The 19,244-nt window shown below is 36.3% G+C and overlaps 1 protein-coding gene and 1 long non-coding RNA gene across 2 annotated transcripts in view; both read left to right on the top strand.

The window, feature by feature from the left end:
* LOC134854592 (uncharacterized) overlaps positions 1–19,244 on the top strand; it is a 343,397-nt gene that overhangs the window by 311,206 nt on the left and 12,947 nt on the right. The gene's annotated exons all lie outside the window — the stretch shown is intronic.
* LOC134854643 (uncharacterized) lies at positions 1,864–16,140 on the top strand. Its single transcript, XR_010164423.1, has 3 exons — positions 1,864–6,764; positions 14,477–14,587; positions 15,565–16,140. It is a non-coding gene; the product is annotated as an uncharacterized LOC134854643 (long non-coding RNA).

Here is a 19,244-nt window from a genome sequence, read left to right as displayed (position 1 = left end):
CTCAAACGGCAGTGCCTAAGTTTAGATGGTTAAGCGATTGACTCTTGAAAAGTAAGAGGTCTTGGGTCAGACTCAGAGTTTGGCTCTTTTCCCCATCTCTCTTTGAAATTCAATTGACAGAAACCTAATTAAAAAGAAGTGAGATTTTCTGAAGGCCAGTAAAGTGTGTCAGGGTGATTAAATGCTATTTTTCTGCATCATTTACATGCAATGCAAACTTCCATTTGAAATTTTTTAAAACAATTCTATATTGTAGTTTAACGAGAGGCTGGGAACTGGAAAAGAGCCCAGACTAGGCACGTAACACGAGATGCTTGGGATACAAAGTGACTTCGCTTTTTTTAACTTAAAAGTGATCAGTCCGATTTTATTATCTTCTTACAGCTCAAATTCTACATTTAACAAAAAATGTGAGTGCCAACACTTAGAAGGTCTCGCCAAGTGTCTGTCTATTAAGCATCAGATAGTGAATTTGATCCAAAGCTGTTGGTCAAATTAGATAAGTCAATAATGATATCATCTGAAGCTTTTTCAAGTTACCTTATTTCTCTTCTGAGCGCGAAGCAGTTCGCATCTGTTACATTAACCTTGGAAATGTCCAAATGTTATCCGAAATATGACATGGCAGACCATTGATTATTGTTTGAAACTAGAAAGTTATCAGCTTTTGGCGAGCTTAATTTTTTTGGCTTGATTCTCAATAAATGAATTATGAAATTTAAATGCCTTCCAAGTTTTAAAATGAGAGGGTTTAGTGGCGTCGAATTGTAGAATGTCAACTGGTGATCGGAAGTGTTTATAAACTAAAAAGCTGACAAAAAGCTCTTTGCCACCAGAAAAAAATATATTGGATTCATTTGTGTTCATTAATACGTGAAATTCTTTTGAAACTTTTCAGTCGTATTTTCGACATACACTGAAAAAAGTCACTTAAAGGAAAGAGCAAAGACGGAGATTCAGATATGATTTTGTTACATTCAACTAGTAATTGGAACTGTCTTTGAAGTTTGTTCAACCCCATCTCCCTACCGCACAAAAATCTCCATCTTAGACTCAAATGGAATTTATACTTAACCTTTTGTTATACCACAATTGCACTTTTTCCAGATGTATCAGTGTAGCAATTTTGAATCTGTAAACTAACTGGAGAAAATGTTTTTCTTGATGTTTATGTGAGTTCCGTTAATAAAAATGCAATTGACTAGGCAGGAGACCGAAGGCTTAGCTAGTTAAGCGATTGGCTTATAGCTGTGTGCATGTTTATTGGTTATAATAAGTTTTCGAAGTCGAACAACTTGAAAATTATTTTTGATGTTCTGAAAGAAAGAGTCAGCGTGAACAAGTGAACATATGAGGGGTGTATGGGTTGTGAGGAGATTTAATCGGAAACAGTCCAGATTTCAAAGCACTAATTACTTGCAAAATGCTGCATGAACAACCAATAGGCCAGTTAATAGCATGTGTTTTATCGCAATAGGAAATACAATATTTTTTTTTTGCTGAAGGGTAATAAATGGTCTTCGTTAGTGTTATCTCTGACACGTCCGATACTGAGCACGGTTCCCCGGTGTCGCATTATGCAAGATTAAGTCATCTGAAAAATGAAATCATCTGAAGCAGCTTCTTAAAAATTTTCCTAATGTATCCTCTGAGAGCGTAGTGCAGCTTCGCATCTTTAGCATATTAACATTTTGGATACGTTTTAAATTGATAGCATTTTTTATGTAAAAGCTGACCGCCTGAAAGACCAAGTGCTAATTGTAGAAAGGGCTGATGTTTTATCAGAAATTTGATGCTCCCAAAGTTTGCTAGCAATCCAGAAATTTGTTTGCGTTAAACTTTATTCGTCTTGATTAAGTTTCAATTTTAATTGGAGGAAAAAAACGAGCTATGAAGTCCGTTTTTGTCGGACCAGCTAGTTCGAAAAATTAGTTTCAAGGAAAGAATAAAAAGGAAATTCATATATAGTCTTTGTATCTGATTTCGTTCACCAATAAAAACCCAAACATCGAAGCTTGTTCAACCATCTAACAGCAAAAATGCATAATGTGTTATAGCTTCCGGTTTTCAACCACATGATGGTATTTTTTTTACTTCTGAGAGTCGTAGGCTTGAAACCGCACAAAAGAAAATATCATATGCTATTTTAGATATTACCATTTGCTTTATATGTACGCAAGAGTTTGAGTTGTAATTTTTGAAAAGTTCTCAAATTGTGATAATGGTATTTAACTATATTACAGCGACTTTTCACTTCGACGAAGCTACTTTTGTTCATTTTTGATTAAATGCTTTTCTTTTCGCCTGAACAAACGGATAAAATTATTTTTGTCTCAGTTAAATAGCTCTCATATTTACGCCACCCGACTATTTTACTCTTTCGCCAGAGAACAACAGATCGATAAATATCTTCTTTGCTGGCCGTTGTTTTTGAATATAGTGTAAATTACCCGGGTAAAGTCAATGGATCCGCCTACTTACGAAGAGTCTTCAACTCAACCACTTGTTGCTGTCGAATCGCCAGGAAAAACATCACAATGGTCCCAGCCAGGGCCATATGCACCACAAGTATGTAGGATTCAGATATCAGTTCGTTTTTCAGCAGTTTCGTGGCTTTAGCCGTTCATTGTAGAGGTATACGCATCATTTTCTTATGTTTTGAACAGTTTGCTTGTATTTTGCAGTAGCTTTCCTGGTTAAGTTATTAGCCGTGAATACATTTTTCGCCATTCCACGCTATACTTTTTTGTCCTATCTCTTAAGCGAGGTTGTAGGAGGAATGAAAAATCGTGTATGAATGTGTAGCTCAGAATGTTCCGAAGGTTCTTTGAGAATATCTCAATAGTTTTTGAGAATCTCGCAACTAACTCATTTGATTGCTTTTTGATGGTCAATTCAAGTTGAGTATCTGATTCAGTACATTTAGTGAAAATGTCCATGCTTTTGGAAGTTAGAGGTCGGGTTGTCTCGAAATATCTGAAATTATGATTTTTACTGATTACCGGAACAATGAAACAGATTCTTGTTATTTTTTGCGTCTTCAATGATTACAGGAACAATGAAATAAATTGTTGCTTTTTAATGCATCGCAAGTGGCACGAAGCTCCGCTTCGCCTCTGTGTAAGGAATTAACGCAATTTTAGAATGTCTAAAACTCCTTTGAGAAAATATAAGAGTCATGTATAAAATCCTCACTTCATTAAAAAAAAATAACTAGGGAAATTATCAAGGCATTTATCTTTGGAATTGTGCGGCTAGAGCTAATTAAGTAAAAATAGATACAGTAAGCTGCGTTGCCATGCCATGGCGCCCAACAAACGGTCATAGAGTCCTTTGATTAGGGTTAATTGATGCAATTTTAATCATTTGAACTGTAGTTCCTGCTCTGAACAAAGTTATTCTTTAAGTACAACAAATTCAAGTAACAAGAGCTTTGTGGGTTATGGGCTGCAAGTGCTTGAAACTGTTCTGATTTTTTGTCGCTACTCCCGACAGGGGCGGATTTAGGATTTTCTCGAGTGGCGGAGATCGGATTTTCAAAAAATGTTTGAAAATTTTGTCGACCTTTTTTAGGCCGACCAAATTGATTTTCCGAGAACACTTAAAAGACCCTTTTTAGGCCAAGTTTTCTTGCGCCGCAAGCAAATTTTTGAAAAAACGGGTAGCCGAAAATGCATGTCATAAAATCATACCAAAGTGGGATTCTTTTTGTTGGTTTAGGGTCAAATCTTTGGAAGAGGAAGAGGCGTCCCCCCCCCCCCCTGAATTCGCCCCTGAATCCCTGCCTAAACAGTTGGAAAATTTTTGTGTGCTACAGTTCCGGTATCGTTTCTGATGTTAAGTCTAAAAATTAAAACTGTGCAAAACAGTTATTATTGAGTTGTTTTCGTTTTATATCGAGTGTTCAAGGCTACGGCCATGACAATATGTACAAATCTCCTTCAACAAATCGGAATGTAGATTTTCTTTCTACAAAACGGTTTGTTTTCCGCTTGTATTTTTTTCGGAGCGGTAGCAAAGTTTGTTTCTGTACCCTCCAGTTTTTTTCATGCAAGATGTCCAATCAACAAAGAGAAAAGATAGGCTCAAACATAGTTATTTTAAACAAAATTCAATTCTTGTAGACCAACGGGTATAAAAACAAAACAATGTCTCAAAACGATAGCTTGGAACTTTCTTGGTATGTATATTTTTATCAGACCCTAGCTCTCCGAACACCCGTACTTACGCCCAGCGCCATCTATAGTTAGGTTCAGAAATTTGCAGATTCAATGAGTAACTCTGAACAATTTTAGTACTGCTTAAAGTTTTGATCTCTTCAAGCCTGTTATTGTTCCGAAAAAAGTGAGGAATATATATGCCTGGGGTGGTTTTTTTTAATTCAGACCAACTGTACAGCGTATGGGTATGGATTCGGAAATCTTTGGATTGCCAATCGAGCATATGCTGTGCTATACTAAATTGCGGATGGCATCGCTGCTCGAATAATACTTTGATAGTTTCAATTCGCGAATTATTTATGCGTAACAAATTATCCGCTCTCACAATCGTTTCAAATTGAATGGAGGCCAACCATAGTTGATCTTATCAATTCTTCTCAATTTGTAGCGCATGTATTTGATATTGGCAGTACACATTTCGTTGTTCCGACTTTCGATACGAAAGTAACAGAATATTTGTGCTCGGGTGGGTTTTTTTTTCTTCAGACAAACTTCGGCTTTTTACCTAGCCATTTTTGACGGAATTGTTTTATATCATTCAAAAGGTATTGTTGTCTTGCGCTTAAATTTGAAAAGATATTTCACCTGTGATCATTTTTCGTAAAGTTATGGGGGTTTAAAGATAGCCATTTTGGCCAATTTGGGACAATTAACGCGCGATAAATTTCGCCCTAATAACGCGTAAGCGGAGATTTAATCCGTCTTAGAAATCGTTCCAAATTGGTTAAAAGAAGCTTATTTGCCATAATTGATCTGTTACAAGGAGCGAAATCAATCCTTTTGTACTTAATATGGCGTGTGGGGGGATGATTTTCATAAAAAATTTCAAATTTCAGAAAAAAGTTTTCATTTTATTTTATTACCTTTAATTTTTTTTATAGGTTATTACTGCTCCAAAAACATTAAAAGGCAGTTGGAACATTCAGGGCTTCGCCCTGATACGAGCAGTCTTGTTGTATATACAATTTTTTGAACAAAAATTATTCGAGACCAGTTAAGGGTGTTAGTCGGAATATTCAGGGCTTTGATTGATATACGAACAGTCTTGTTCAATTGAAGACTTGAAACTAAATTATTCGTTCGGTAAATTGTTTTCTTCATTTTTGAGTTGTTCGGCGAAATAAACATTGTTAATTTTAATCTTTTTACTCGGATGCTTTTAGTTTGTTAGAATCATACTTGAGCATATTCTTTACACTTGCGAGAGCAAAAATATTGCAACCGTGTACTAGACTTTTTGTTCCGACTTTCGTAACGAAAGTAACGGAATATTTGTGCTCGAGATGGGTTTTTTTCTTCAGACAAAGTTTTGCCACTCCAGACAAAGGTGAATTCAAGTTTTGTCACTCCTTCTAATTTTGTCGAAGCCAAATTCACTTGTATCTTATGATTTGTAAATCGAAATCCGCGTTTTTAATAGTAGAAGTATGAAAACTCTGTGCACTTTTAAGAAGCCTTCAATAGATAGGTGTACAATCTAAAAATTTGGCTGAAAAATAGTTTTTTTAAAGTTGGAATGTTGTTTGCTTTCTTTCAAACCAAACGCGCAGCGGATATCGTCATCAAATACCCATTTGTTCTTTCGATGAAGTATTTTGTTACTTTTTCATGGTTTCAATGCACTGAAATACTATTTTACTTGCGAGCGCATGTGTGCTTGTAATCGGAAACTAGGCTTATTGCTATTACGCTTTTTTTCTATAGGAAATTGACCTTGCTTTACTATGAAAAATAAGTAACTTCCAGGCTCCCTCCAGCTGTCACGTGAAAGAGTGCCTGCCGTGGGATCCTAAGGGTGGGACCGCTCGGACCGTCTTTTCGACATGCATGGAGTTTTTTTGTCTAATTTCGTCTTTCATATCGTTTGTCTGCTTATTTTTTGTCGGCTTTTTTCCAGAGCATGGACGTTTCTTCTGATCTAAGCCATTTTTACTCTATTTGAAAGTCTTTCTATAATTTATAAATGTACAGATTCTGTTTTTGTATAATTTTTTTTCGACTTTTTTTTGTTATAATGGCTTGGTAACCTTGTATTGCCTTTTTTGAAGGGCAAGAGTAGGTTTTTATGCTTTTGTGTGTAAGGCCTGTGTAAGTATCTTAATCTGTAAGTATTTCTTTCAAGCCTTATTTCTGTAATTGATTGAATTTTTAGAGCTCTTTGCCTTTTTTGCTTGTCTGCGAAGTGCAGCTTCACTTCTGCGTCTGAATGTATTCGGTGATAATGCTTTAGAGATATTCTGTTTCAGCTACAAGGCTCGTCAAGCATTACAAGGCCTCATACAAATAATCATTACTCGTTGGTACCATTATCAGCTCCTTTGCTGTCCTTCAACAAGAACGATCATTTAGGCATAATTACAGAAGAGAAGATTCTGAACGCCTTGGATGTGTATTTGGCGAAAAGAAGCTGGTTCTCTAAGCAGCGCGAAAACCCCGGGATTTTTTATCGATCAAGTTTTTCAGGGTAGACTTCAAGCTGAGATACAAATTGAGTACGTGGACAGAAAGACGCTTCTCGCTTCCTGAAGATTCTGAATATGCAAGGTTGGTCAGAATTACAGTCATTGGACGGCGAAGTTGTAGGTTTTGGTAATTCTTTCCCCAAATAATTTAGACGAATTATGATAACTGATTAATGAAATGTTTGAGAGGGTCTAAGCGTACTAGCTTATGGTGTTTTTACTCTTGCGATAACTTTGTTCACAGAATGGTCAAAATTGGAATGGTAAATTTAGGTGCAGTTAATAATGAATTCCAATTTCTATGCGTCTCCGGCACACTTAGTCTGAATGTAACGAATACGCCTGGGACAGCAAAGGTCCTAGGTTCGAATCTGAATTAACGCGTTTTTTTCTAACAGCAAATAGTCCGTTTCAAAAAAAATTGTGGGCTAATTTTGGCTGCTTATGTTTTGTCGGCTTAGTTGCTATATTGTAGAATTGTTTTTTTAAAAATTTTTATTTACATGATAATTGCTATTAGTGTTGTTATCTGCCTCTGGTGTTTTTGATTTTACTAACCGTGACTTAGTATATATATGTAGTTTTTTTGCTAATTTTTTTTTCTGCCCAAATGATTTCGCCCTATCTTTTATCGGCTTAGTGACCTAATTTTCGAGTCGTTTCAACGGAAACATATTTTTTCTGCTCATATCTGGATCACACAAAAGGCTAAAAATCTTAATAGAGTTTTTAGCTCAAGCTTTTCATGAAAACAATTTTTTTCCGGCTTTAGGATTTGCTTTAGGAGCTGCCACCTATATTATATCGCCTTATTGGACTCGTATTGTGTCTTTAGATGATCGAGAAATTTCCGTGTGTGCTTGTCTTTGTTTTGAGGGTGTGCGGACGTTGGCAAAAAAAGGTGTGGGACGTTGGCAAAAAAACGTGTGGGGGACGTAAATACCTCTTATTTTTCTTAAACTTTTTGAATTTTTTCCGGCTTTTTTTGTTTTCTTTTTTAAGTTGTAATGGGTGTCGGCTTCTGTTATATCAGTTTAGTGGCCTCATATTGTATTGTATCATTTGACGAGAAAATAAAGTTTTTTGAGTGTTTGTGTGTTTTGAGTGCGAGGGTTTGTGTGTTTCGCTTTTCATTAGTCTTGTTTATTTTTTTTCGACTTCAAATTTTTCTGACAAGGTGTTTTCGGTTTTGTTACCGCTGGGTAGAAAATCTTCCGATGCTATTTCTCATTCTTGGCATGTTTTTGTTTCAAAAAAACCTTATTCATTTTTATATATATATAATTTTTTCGAATTTTCAATTTTTTCCTGTTCTGTATCGCTAGTGTATCGCTGTGTAGAATAATTAAACTCGGTAGAGAAGCATGTTTGTTCTCCAAATATTCTTGAAAGTTGCATGGATGATAAATATAAAATTGCACAGAGATCAAAACTCCAAATTTTGGTGATTTATTACTATAGTTGGCAGGATCAATTTAAATAGCTGGATCGCTTTTGCTTATACTTGGAACAGTATATTTGTGATTTATTTCAAAAGCCAAATTTTTCTGGCAAAAATTTGAATTTTTGAAAACAATTTCATTTGGTAGACTAGCGTATTTGCATAAATTATCTTAGTAGCATAAACAATTGATTGAAACTGAAATGACTACATTATCCATCATAGTTCTCAAATTTAATACATGCACTATACTCAAAATTACCACCTATTGTAATATATCACCCAAAATCTGTGAAGTAGCATCTTCACCATCGACTTTTCCTAAAATGAGGAACTTGAGCTAGCATGAGTGCCCAACGGGAGGTCTCAATCATGTTTTCACAAGGCGTTCATAGTTTTAACTAGAACTTACATAGAGAACAACCTAGTAGAAGACGGCAAGTTTTTATTAACGAGCTTTCCACAAGTTGTGCCCAATATTGCGTAGCGGAGCAAGGATTCACCAATTGCCAGTCTGTCATGCCAAAATAACGTTAAACTAGAAGTCAGACGAAAATTGAATTAGAAGCATCTTAACAAAATATGATTTCGGCGCAACTGATAAAAAATCGGTACGGCTAAGAAAATTCCATACTGAGCCCTCTTTTCTTTTTGATAGGGTCCAAAAAATGTCAATATAAATGCATGATTGTTTGAACGCAAGATTCTAAGCGTATTGGCCTCTGTGAATGATTTTAACCAAGCAGTTGCGAGCATTCCGTCTAATATTTTAAAATGTGCGCCTTTTGAGTTAATAGATTCAAAGTTATCGATATTATTAAACAAAGAAAAATGTTCGGCTTGCTTGCTCAGGGAGTCCGTTTTTAGTTAAGTGATGCATTGGTTTACTGACATGTGTCCTAATCTTTTGGCCCATGTTTCGGCTCTCATGCTCATCGCCTATGACCTCTCCTGCAACGATTCCGAAACAACCGAAGTAGTGATGGGTTTTCACAAATGCCAAAATTTATAAACAATCTCATTTTTGCAAAAATAGGACATCATTTATAAACAGAAACAAGGGTAGCCGGTGCTACTGTGCATGTATCACAGAATATTCCGACCATAGTCCTCAAAAAACTACAAGAAATTTTGTAATTGTTTCTGCATTGTTTGATAAAAGGATCTGACGTTAAACTATCCTTTAGGTATATTCGACATTCATAGTAATATAAGCAATCAGGACAACAGTTTTTAAAGAAAAATGACAAGAAAAAAATTCAATTTTTTTTCTTCAAATAATCAACAAAATAAGCGTGCTCGCTCGCTATATTCGCTCGAATTTAGACTAAAAATCAATAATTTAAAACCGGTTTTTCAACACTGGGATTTTCGTTCGAAACACGGCTGAAAAGAGTTAATTTTGATATATCACTCAACTCTCTGTGATGGTTTTTTGTGGTTGCTGATTGTGCGTGGAAAACAAGAAAAAAGAAAAAAAGTTAAAACACGCCCCAAAACAAAGTTCCTCATCATTTTTCAAATAGTCGGAACAATTTTCAATCAGGCGATACTGTAGGCGGTAGACAAGTTTTTAATTAGTTAGTTTTTACTTCGTTTTTAAAATATTTTCGTATCGAGAGACACCCGGTAAGGGATGGCCGTTTGGTTGCTGAGGCATGGCCGAAAACGGTATAGAGAATAAGATCTTGTTAGTCTAATATTTTTTTTGCCTTACATTTTTACACTTGCGAAAGTAAGTGTCTTGTAATTGTGAACTAGATTTTTTCCCGTTAAGAATTTCTCTTACAAATCTGAAAGAAATTGAAGTTGCTTTATTAGTTAACCGCAGCAACTTCGAGACTCCTTCATTCTTGACCTAGAAGTAGCGTGGTTGCCTGTTTTTCATTAGGTCTGGAGTATGAGTCCCGGCCATATCTTTTTTTTTCATTATTTGTATTGATTTTTTTTACAGGAAAATTTGAAATGTCGGACTATCGTTTGTCTGCTCATGTTTTGTCTGCTTAGTAACCTCATCGAGGTCTTTTATTGTGCTGTCACCAATGATCATCGTAGATGCAAGTTTTTTTCAATTTAGTGTAATTTGTAAAATTAATAACTTTGATGTTGTTTTTCCTTTTTTTCGCGTAAAAGCTTTGTTCGGCTTTTTTTTGGCTTTAGCTACCTTAGGCAAAAATGATTGATTTCAAACTTAATTGCTTAAAGTTTTTTCGATTGTGTTATTTAAGTTTTAGTTTCTATTTGCTTACTTGCAATACGGCGCTTGCGTTGTGTCGCAGGTGATGAGAAACTCAGCTTTGCTTGTGTAGAAAATTTAAAATCAGACTAGTAAAATGAAAAATGTTTGTACAAATAGAACAGATTTTTTTGCTGTCAATGAACTATGGTACAAATAGCACATCACGAAAAGTAGTTTTTGACAAGTTTTCTTAGCCAAAAATTGAATTTTTTATGAAGTGATTTTAGCTTATAGACAGTTAAAAGTTTTTTCTTGGTAGTTTTTTTTTTGACAGGAAAGTTGCTCTAATGACATATTATAGCTTTTATGATTGCTTTTCGGTGTACATGAACTTTTCGAGGTCAGTTCAATTTAGGTGAAGTGCTACTAATTAGGTGAATTGCGCTGTCCAATTACGAAAGTGAAAATGGAGCAAAAAAACGTGACCGACTTCTAGTTTCGAATTGGATTTATATTTAAAGATTTCCCGGCAGAAAAAAATTTAAACATTTATCCAATGATCCAGTTTTCTTAATTTGGGTTGATTTTACCAAAAAAAATTTTTTTTCGTAAATTGCTATTGAAGTGCATAGAGCTTTGCTCTGACATATTTTTTTCTTCAGATTTATATATTTTGTCTATGTTCTTCTCTAGCATGCGTCTTTGATAGTCTGTAATGATGTGGCTTGCTTCACAGAGCTATGGGATTTTTTTTGGTACTCAGGATAAAACGCAATGGAGTATAATGTCCAAAGCGAAAATGGTGGAGTTCTTAAATAGTCATTAAATGACCGTTTCTTTCTGACTTTGTTTACCCTTGCGATCTAAGTATGTGTTGTTGCATGTCTTTGTTGCTTTTAGACCGATATTAGGGGCGCGTCCGGCAAGCTCTCGCAGAGCTAAGGAACGTTTTACAGTGCTCTATCGGTCAGAGCCACAGGTCTGTTGGGGTCAGTGAAGTTGGGTTGTTGGGACAGTTTTACAAGATGTAATGTAGTGTGGGGTGCTGGGCATTGGGGCAGTTAGGGAAGACGTTCGGGTCTATCCTATTGAAAAAAGTGTTAAAGTAGGGACTGTAGCCGGATCTTATTTGAGCGAGGGTGCGCCTAGTTGAGCGGGCTTGTGTCAGTTCTGTTGAAGAGACCAGTGCTTGTCTTAGAGGGAAAATTTTTGGTTGTTGGCTTCATCAATGGCTGTGTGGTCAATGGGGCTCATTTTAGTGCACCAGCTCATTATCCGAAGAGCTGCATTCTTCACCGTTTGCACTTTAGTAAAAGAAGTCTCACCGGCATCATGGGGCCAAGCTGGACAGGCGTAATCAATTATCAGTCTGATTAAAGTTATGTAAGTTACTATTAGAGTCTTTCGAAGACCTCAGTTTGTGCCCGGCATTTCCTTCAGTTCCGCTGTCCTGCGCATGGTTTCACTTGATGATTGTCGGCAGTATTCGGAGAAATTAACAGCCAGATCGAAATTGGCACCAATTTTTTCAGGGTACACTGGTAAAAGCGAGATTCTCATTGCTACTTTTTGGGTCAAGATTAAATTTTGTGATTGGATGAAGTATAAAGACATAATGAACCTTTGGTGGAGAAAAAAACTAAGTTTTCTGCTGGTAAAAATTTGTAGTTTTTGAGACAGCTACTCAGTGTAGTGGAGGCGTGTTTTATTCACTCAATTGGATGAAAGGAGTGAAAGTCATTGGCGCAAGACTGACGTTTTACTTATGGGGGATTCGGGTGCATCGTGCACGTGGAAATTTAAAAGTGTAAGTGAGATAACTGAGCCTTAAGGGATGCCTGTACGCAGATTTGATGTAGACCAGTCCTCGCTTTATTGCGTCTCGGCTTGCCTGCCACTTAAATAACCTGTTGGTCATCTTGTTAAGCTTTCAGGAACACTGGTGTTACGTATCAGTTCTAACAGTGCGATGGCTTACCATGACGAAAGCCTTAGAGAGATCTAGAGTTTCAAGTACAGTCCTTTCAGGGGGTCGCAGTTGATTAAAACTATAGCTAGTATAAAATTGAAGAGTAGATAAGGCCGTTGTTGTTGAGTGTACGTGTCGGAAACCGTGCTGATGAGCTGTTTTCGGGAGGAATTTTGATAGGGTTGGTTGGATTAAAGTTTCTACCGCAGGGTCTAAAGTTGAAGCAGGGCTGCAGTAGTCTGAGATTTTTGAATCTTTGCTTGGGTTCGCCGAAGAAACGATTTCTTCTCTCAGATTTGAGGAACTTTGTTTATTGTAAGAGATGCGTTAAAAAGCTTATATATAGTTCTAGTTATTTGACGTGGACTGTGCAGACGCCGTCATCAGGGCCCAGTGCTCTTAATGGTTTTGCTGCTTTTATGGCTGCCTCAGTTTCAAACATAGCAAAAAGTAAAGTGGCTCGTTCAAACTTAGTTTTGAAAATTTCCTTTTGGTTTTCCGGTGCACTTAGTCCGACTTGTGGACTCTCAATTTAGTGAATTGCACGATAAACGCGTTTGCTATTTCTTTTGCCTTCGAATGTTTTGTTTCATTGGAAGATACAGATTGATCCTGCTACCGATTTTGTTCCGTTTAGGAAGCGGATCTTTTTCACAAATTACTGGACTCGTGCTGGCTAAACATTCTCAGGAAGTCGTGCCACCTTTTCTTTTTTTTGCACTTTTCTTTGTCAAGTTAAAATTTGAGGTCTTTAAGACAGGATTTGATTTGTTTTGTAGCTTAAAGCCGGAGTATAAAATTTTTGACGCTCTGTGGGTATATGTTGCCTTGCTGCCTTTAAAATGACGTTTCTTTAAAAAAAAGGTTTTAAAAATTTTCACCCTTGCTAACGTCGTTCATAGAAACGGTGTTTAAAATTTGCTTTCTATTTCCTCTGTAAAATTATCCCAGTTTACTTATTAAAATTAAACGTTTTTCTTGCAGAGAACGGGATTTGTTCAGTTAAAGGGAGATATTAAGTTTGTCGATGACGCTAGAGAGTTAAATATTGATGACGGTAGAGAGATGTCAGGGGAAGTTACAGATGTGTTACTAAATGGTAAGCGGGTCTGATTATGACCATTTAGTTGGATGAAAATTGAGTCCGTGATTTCTGCGCTTAAAGAGGCCCCTCTGTTGTCTTCTGGTATATTTAGATACCATAGGGCTTAGTGGGCATTAGCGTCTCCCACGACGATTGCTTTATCTTCTGTGAGCATTTGAACCACCAAAGCCTTAGGTTATTTAGGGCAACTGCACGCAGGGATGCAAATTTGTGAAATTCAGGCTTTTTTGTGTGCTAGTATTTTGAAAACTGGGGCTTCCGAAGTCCTGTCTTCCACGATTTACAGGTCATCGTACTCCATCGATGTATGTTTGACAGCTGGCAGGCCTTCTCATTCGCTGCTGGTCTCTCTCCTACAGTGTAGTTGGGACCAGACGAGAGAGTACAATTTTTCTCAGTTCTTCAGTTTCTTGGAAAACTGCCTTGTGTATCTGGAATTCACACATTAGTGATACTTTTTGGGTGCTTTCCTGGATATGCTATTTCAGTTAACTTTTAGGGAGCTGAGGGGTTTAGCGGGTGGAGTAGGGCTAGCCGTAAGGGTGTCTCTGAGATATAGGGGATTGCTTTGGTTAGTCGGGGGGCTTTTAGCTTGGGAACAAGTGTTTGTAACACGTTGAACACGTTGATTTTTCGTTCTTTGTCTATTAGAGCTGTTTGATACTAGAAGGGATGGGATGTGATTATTTTTTCAAGTGAAGAAGTAAAATTTTTTATGGTATTCTTTTAAATTTGCGCGTCCACTGCAATTGAGATTGATTGATCTGCATATATGGCACCACACACTCGCTTGTTTGCTTGCAATTTTTGAGTAACTTAGGGAATAGCTAAAGGATTCGGATTGATGCCGGCACGTAAAAATAGGATAAAGATCAATAGACGGAGCCGCCCAGCCGATTTTGGCTGCTTCGAAACCAAATACCCAGTTCGAGCATGCTCTCTGCGCTCCCAAAAAACGGGAGGGTTTTACTGGTGCCATTTGCGGCGACTGTAGACGCGCTTCGGGTCCACCGCGAGAAGGCGACGCCGCTGGACTCAGTTAATTTTTATACCAAGCTGTTACAAGTGTACCTTTGATTTGTTTGAGCATTTGTTTGTAGTGATTTGTGGTCGCACATTCTGAAGCCGGACAAGCAATAGTGGACTGGGCACAAAGCTAAGCATCTTGGATGGCGATGGGGCAGAAGGCATGGTCAAGTTGGATCAGAACAGTTAGCTAATGATTACCTTATAAAGAAGTCTGTGAAAGTTGGAACTGTCAAAATATATTTAAAATAGTAATCTTGACAGAAATGAGCTGTCTGCCAGTGTGTTGAAAAGAATTAAGTTGCGTTGGCAGAGCGTTTTTCGAAGAATTCTGACTGTTTCAACTTTTGCTATCCAAGAAAAAAAGAAGAATTCTCGCTAATTATGGACTACATTAACGAACAATACAATCTAATAAATATTCGAGACTCAAGTGTGTAATAGATTAATGGAAAAAAGTCTTTGAATGGCAAAAGAATAAACATGAAATTTGATTTCTTTTTTTTTTCATTTTGAAACGTTGTTTTGTATTTTGCCGATTAAAAGGAAAAAAGATTGTGGACAACAAGGATGCATTTTTTCAAAATAACATAAGTCCACAAGTAACCCACAAACTCAATATTAAAAAAAACATATAATTGGAAATTCGAATGAGCCTAATTTTTTCATCGAGATATAGAAATTGTAACTGATTTTAAATGATGCTATTTCGTAGCACTGTTGGATTTATCAAACTTTTCCTCTCAACTCCTAATGTAAACAAGTATGGATATCCACCCCATAAAGGACTAATTCAACAGTTAAGCCTAATCGAATGTGCTCCTTCATACGAATCCTTCTTATAAAATAGGGAGTGGGGAGGGGTATTGAAAGAGGTCTGCAGTGTTTGAACAGCTGGACAGTTAACATGCAGTAACGCGGAGTTCTGCGAAGATGAATCGTAGCAAAAAAAATGAATCAAGAGTTATGAGTATCTTAGCCTAAAATTGGTTCAGATCCGAAAATATCCTTACGGCTGTAGTATCCTTAAATATTACTGGGATCCGCTCTAAAAATTAAATGCGATCTATTTTGTTTTTCAGTGCTCGGTACTGGTTCTAACTGATTCAAAACACTCAGTATTTCACTGACTGTTTTATCAAAACTAGTAAAATGTGTTTAGAGTAGAGTGGCGTGTTATCGCTGAGTACTCTGTGACAGACGATTACTATTTCGAAGGAGTGAGTGTCGGAGTTCCTGAAAAGAAGTTGGAAACAGCAGCGAGAGGAGTTACAATATACAATGACGAAAGCCTTCCATTTATTGCACCCCTTCCTCCCTACAAGGCTTCGGCGTATCTGAACGATGTTTCAATTAAACTGCTCAAGGATCATCATGACAGTTTCATGCAAAGTGTGTTGAAACGTGCGCTCAAGCAAAAACACAGTCTGATGGCAATTCCTGTAGCAACAGTATATCTGGTCTATAAGGGAAAGCCATTCAAGATGTGTTTATATGGATCTGAACTGAATATTCATTGTCCAGATATGGATTCATCGTCATGCTCAACTTTGTAACAAAAAATCACCCCCAATCTTCTGGAGATCACTCGTTCTTTTTTAGTTTTTTGTTTATTAAGTACTGATAGCTAATTGTAAATAAGATTATTTAGTTTCCTAATGCGAAACATTTTTCCTGATGCTCTAATGATCTATAATATATTTAAATGCGGGCATCACTATCTCGCCACGTTTAATGTTTTTCAACGTATTATTTTTGCATGTTTAGGAAATTTTTTTCACGTTTAAGCTGTATCGTATATTGCAATGGCTCAGACTTTTCTTCGATTTTTCAGTTGAATTCAGTGTATATTTAACCGAGTTTAAAATAAGCAGCCTAATAGTAGAATGTTGTCAGGGTTCCCCAGAAGTTGCGAGTTTGACCTCCAATTATGAAGTCTTTGTAGTTTATGAGATATGACGTTTTTTGTGATTTTTTTAAAATTTGAGATCCCCTATAGTTGCGTGCAGTCAGAGTACTTTCAGGGGTTGCGAATGTTGCCTCCGAACTTGACTGCTCAAATCTTTGTAGTTTTAGACATGACCTTATTTTGTTTAGCCAAAAAAATCTAGAGAACTTAAATTTGAAGTTTCACAAAATTTGAAATTCCGAACGCTGTAGTTAGGTACTGTGAGAGTACTCTCAAGAGCTGCGATTCTTGCCTCCAAATATGACTGCTCAAACCTTGGTAGTTCTCAAGATATGACGTGTTTTATGATTTTTTTTTTTCAATTTTTTTCAAAACAAAAAACTAACCCAAATTGAATTTCTCAACTCAATAGTGGGGTACTGTCATGGTACCTACAAAGGTTGCAAATCTGGCGTTCAAGTATGACTGTTCAAACACTTTTAGTTTTTGAGATATTGCGTTTTTATGATTTATGGTAAAATTTAAAAGATTTGAAACTCCCAACCTTGTAGTTGGGTACTGTGAAGGTACTCTCGGGAGTTTCCAAGTTGCAAATCTTCCATCAAATTGCGACTGCTCAAACGCTCTTAGTTTCTGAGATTTGACGTTTGATGTCTTTTTTTGAAGTTGTTCAAAGAACTTAGATTTGAAAAAAGTTTGAAGTTCCCATCTCTATAGGTGAGGCTATCAGGGTACTCCCAGGAGTTGCAAATTTTGCCTGGAATTGTGCTCAAGTCTTTGTAGTTAATGAGATATGACGTTTTTTGTGATTTTTTTTCCTCAAAATTTGAGACCCCCTATAGTTGCGTGCAGTCAGAGTACTTTCAGGGGTTGCGAATGTTGCCTCCGAACTTGACTGCTCAAATCTTTGTAGTTTTAGATATGACGTTTTTTTTTGTTTTGCCAAAAAAATCTAGAGAACTTAAATTTGAAGTTTCACAAAATTTGAAATTCCGAACGCTGCAGTTAGGTACTGTGGGAGAACTTTCAGAAGGTGCAAATCTTGCGTCTAAAAGCGTTTGCTCATTTTCTTTTAGTTTTCGAGATTTTTTTCATGTCATTTTAAAATGAACTAAGATGTAAAAACTGTATGGTTTTTCAACAATTGGATTAAAAAAACTTCCGAATAAAAGAATATTTCACAAAATTTGAACTTACCAACTCTCTAATCGGGTGCTGTCACAGTACTATCAAGGATTACGAATCTTCCCTCTAAATGTGACTGCTCAAATCCTTGTAGTTTTCGAGATATGACGTGTCTTATGATTTTATGTTTAAATTTTTCAGAAAACTTAGATTTTAAAAAATCCAAAAGAGATGAAATTCCTTATCTTGTAGTTTTCTACGGTGAGGGTACTCCCAGGAGTTCCATGATGAATCAAATCCTGAGAGCCCAAATGCGACTGCTGAAATGCTCTCAGTTTTCGAGAAAAACTGTCAGAAACTTTTTGTCAAATTTTGAAATCCACAACCTTGTAGTTGGGGGCTGTCAGAATTTTATCGCGAGTTGAGAATCTCACTTCAAATAATGACTGTCCTCATATCTTCGTAGTTTACGAGATATGATGTGTGTTGTAATTTAAAAAAAAATCTCAGAAAACTCAATTTCAATTTTTTTTCAAATTTTGCAATTCCCGACCCTTTAATTTTAAGTTGTCAGAGAACTCTCGGAGGTTTTTTATCTGGCCTAAGAACCTTGCTTCTCAAATCTTGTAAGTTTTCGAGGCATGTCGTTTGTGATTTTTTTTTAAATTTCAGCAAACTTAAATTAAACTTGTTTTCTCAAATTTCAATTGTATTTTGAAGCCCTCTTCTTTGTAATGGGGTTAGGGGACTGTCAAAGTTTTTACAGGCATTGCTAATCTTGCCTTCAAATGTCACTGCTCGATTTTTTGTAGTTTTCGAGTTATAACATTTTTGCGATTCTTTCAGAAAACATAAATTTAATTTTTTTTTCATGATAGTTTGAAACTCCCAGCCCTTTAGTTGGGGGCTGCCAGAGTACTCTAGGGGTTGCGAATCTCGCCGCCATATCTGACTGCTCATGATTTCTTTTATTTTCTATATATGAAGTTTTTTTGTTAATTAATTTTTTTCGAAACCTTAATTTAAGAATTTTCTAAAAGTTGAAAAGTCCTAACCTTGTACTTCGGTTGTGTGAGAGTACTCTCAGGAATTGCAAACTAAGCGTCCAAATGCGACTGCTCAAAGGCTTTTAGTTTCCGAGATGCGACGTTTTTTATGTAATTTTAAAATAATTCAAAAAAAACTTAGATATGAAAAATTTTACAAATTTAATGGTTTTTTCAAAATTTGAATTAAAAAACTCATAGAAAAAAACTTAGCAACATTTGAAATTACGAACCCTGTCATTGAGTTCTGTCAGAGTACATTCAAAGGTTTCAGATCTTTTTTTCAATATATGCGGTTTTTTTATGAGCTCTCAAAAATTCGAAGCACAGGAGGTGCGTAACATGCTAGTTGCATTTTATAGAGGATGCTTTATATAGAGCTTGCATTTTATAGAGCTTATTGCGCGTATAGAGATTCTCCTATATTAACAGAAGATGTTAATATAATAAGTATAATAGATGCAGATATAATAGGTGCAGATATGATAAATTTAGTTTGTTTTTCCATTTTTCATAATTCGTTATTATTAAAATTTTAAATTTATTTCAATCCGTCTTCCAACCGGCATTATTTTCGTTCATCTGCTTATTATCTAGTCTGCCAATATTAACCCTAATGGCCTGGATTTACTTGCTCACTTTGCGATTTTCGCATTTTTCCTGAGATTTTTGAATACTCATTTGTGATTGGCTAAAAATAAGCCAAAATAAAATTCAAGCATTCGGTCTCTCCAGCATGAGGGACGCCACCATTCTCAATTG

The sequence above is a fragment of the Symsagittifera roscoffensis genome, chromosome 9, assembly GCF_963678635.1.
Source record: "Symsagittifera roscoffensis chromosome 9, txSymRosc1.1, whole genome shotgun sequence".
In the NCBI taxonomy this organism is placed as follows: Eukaryota; Metazoa; Xenacoelomorpha; order Acoela; family Convolutidae; genus Symsagittifera; species Symsagittifera roscoffensis.
This window is presented reverse-complemented; position numbering and strand designations above follow the sequence as displayed.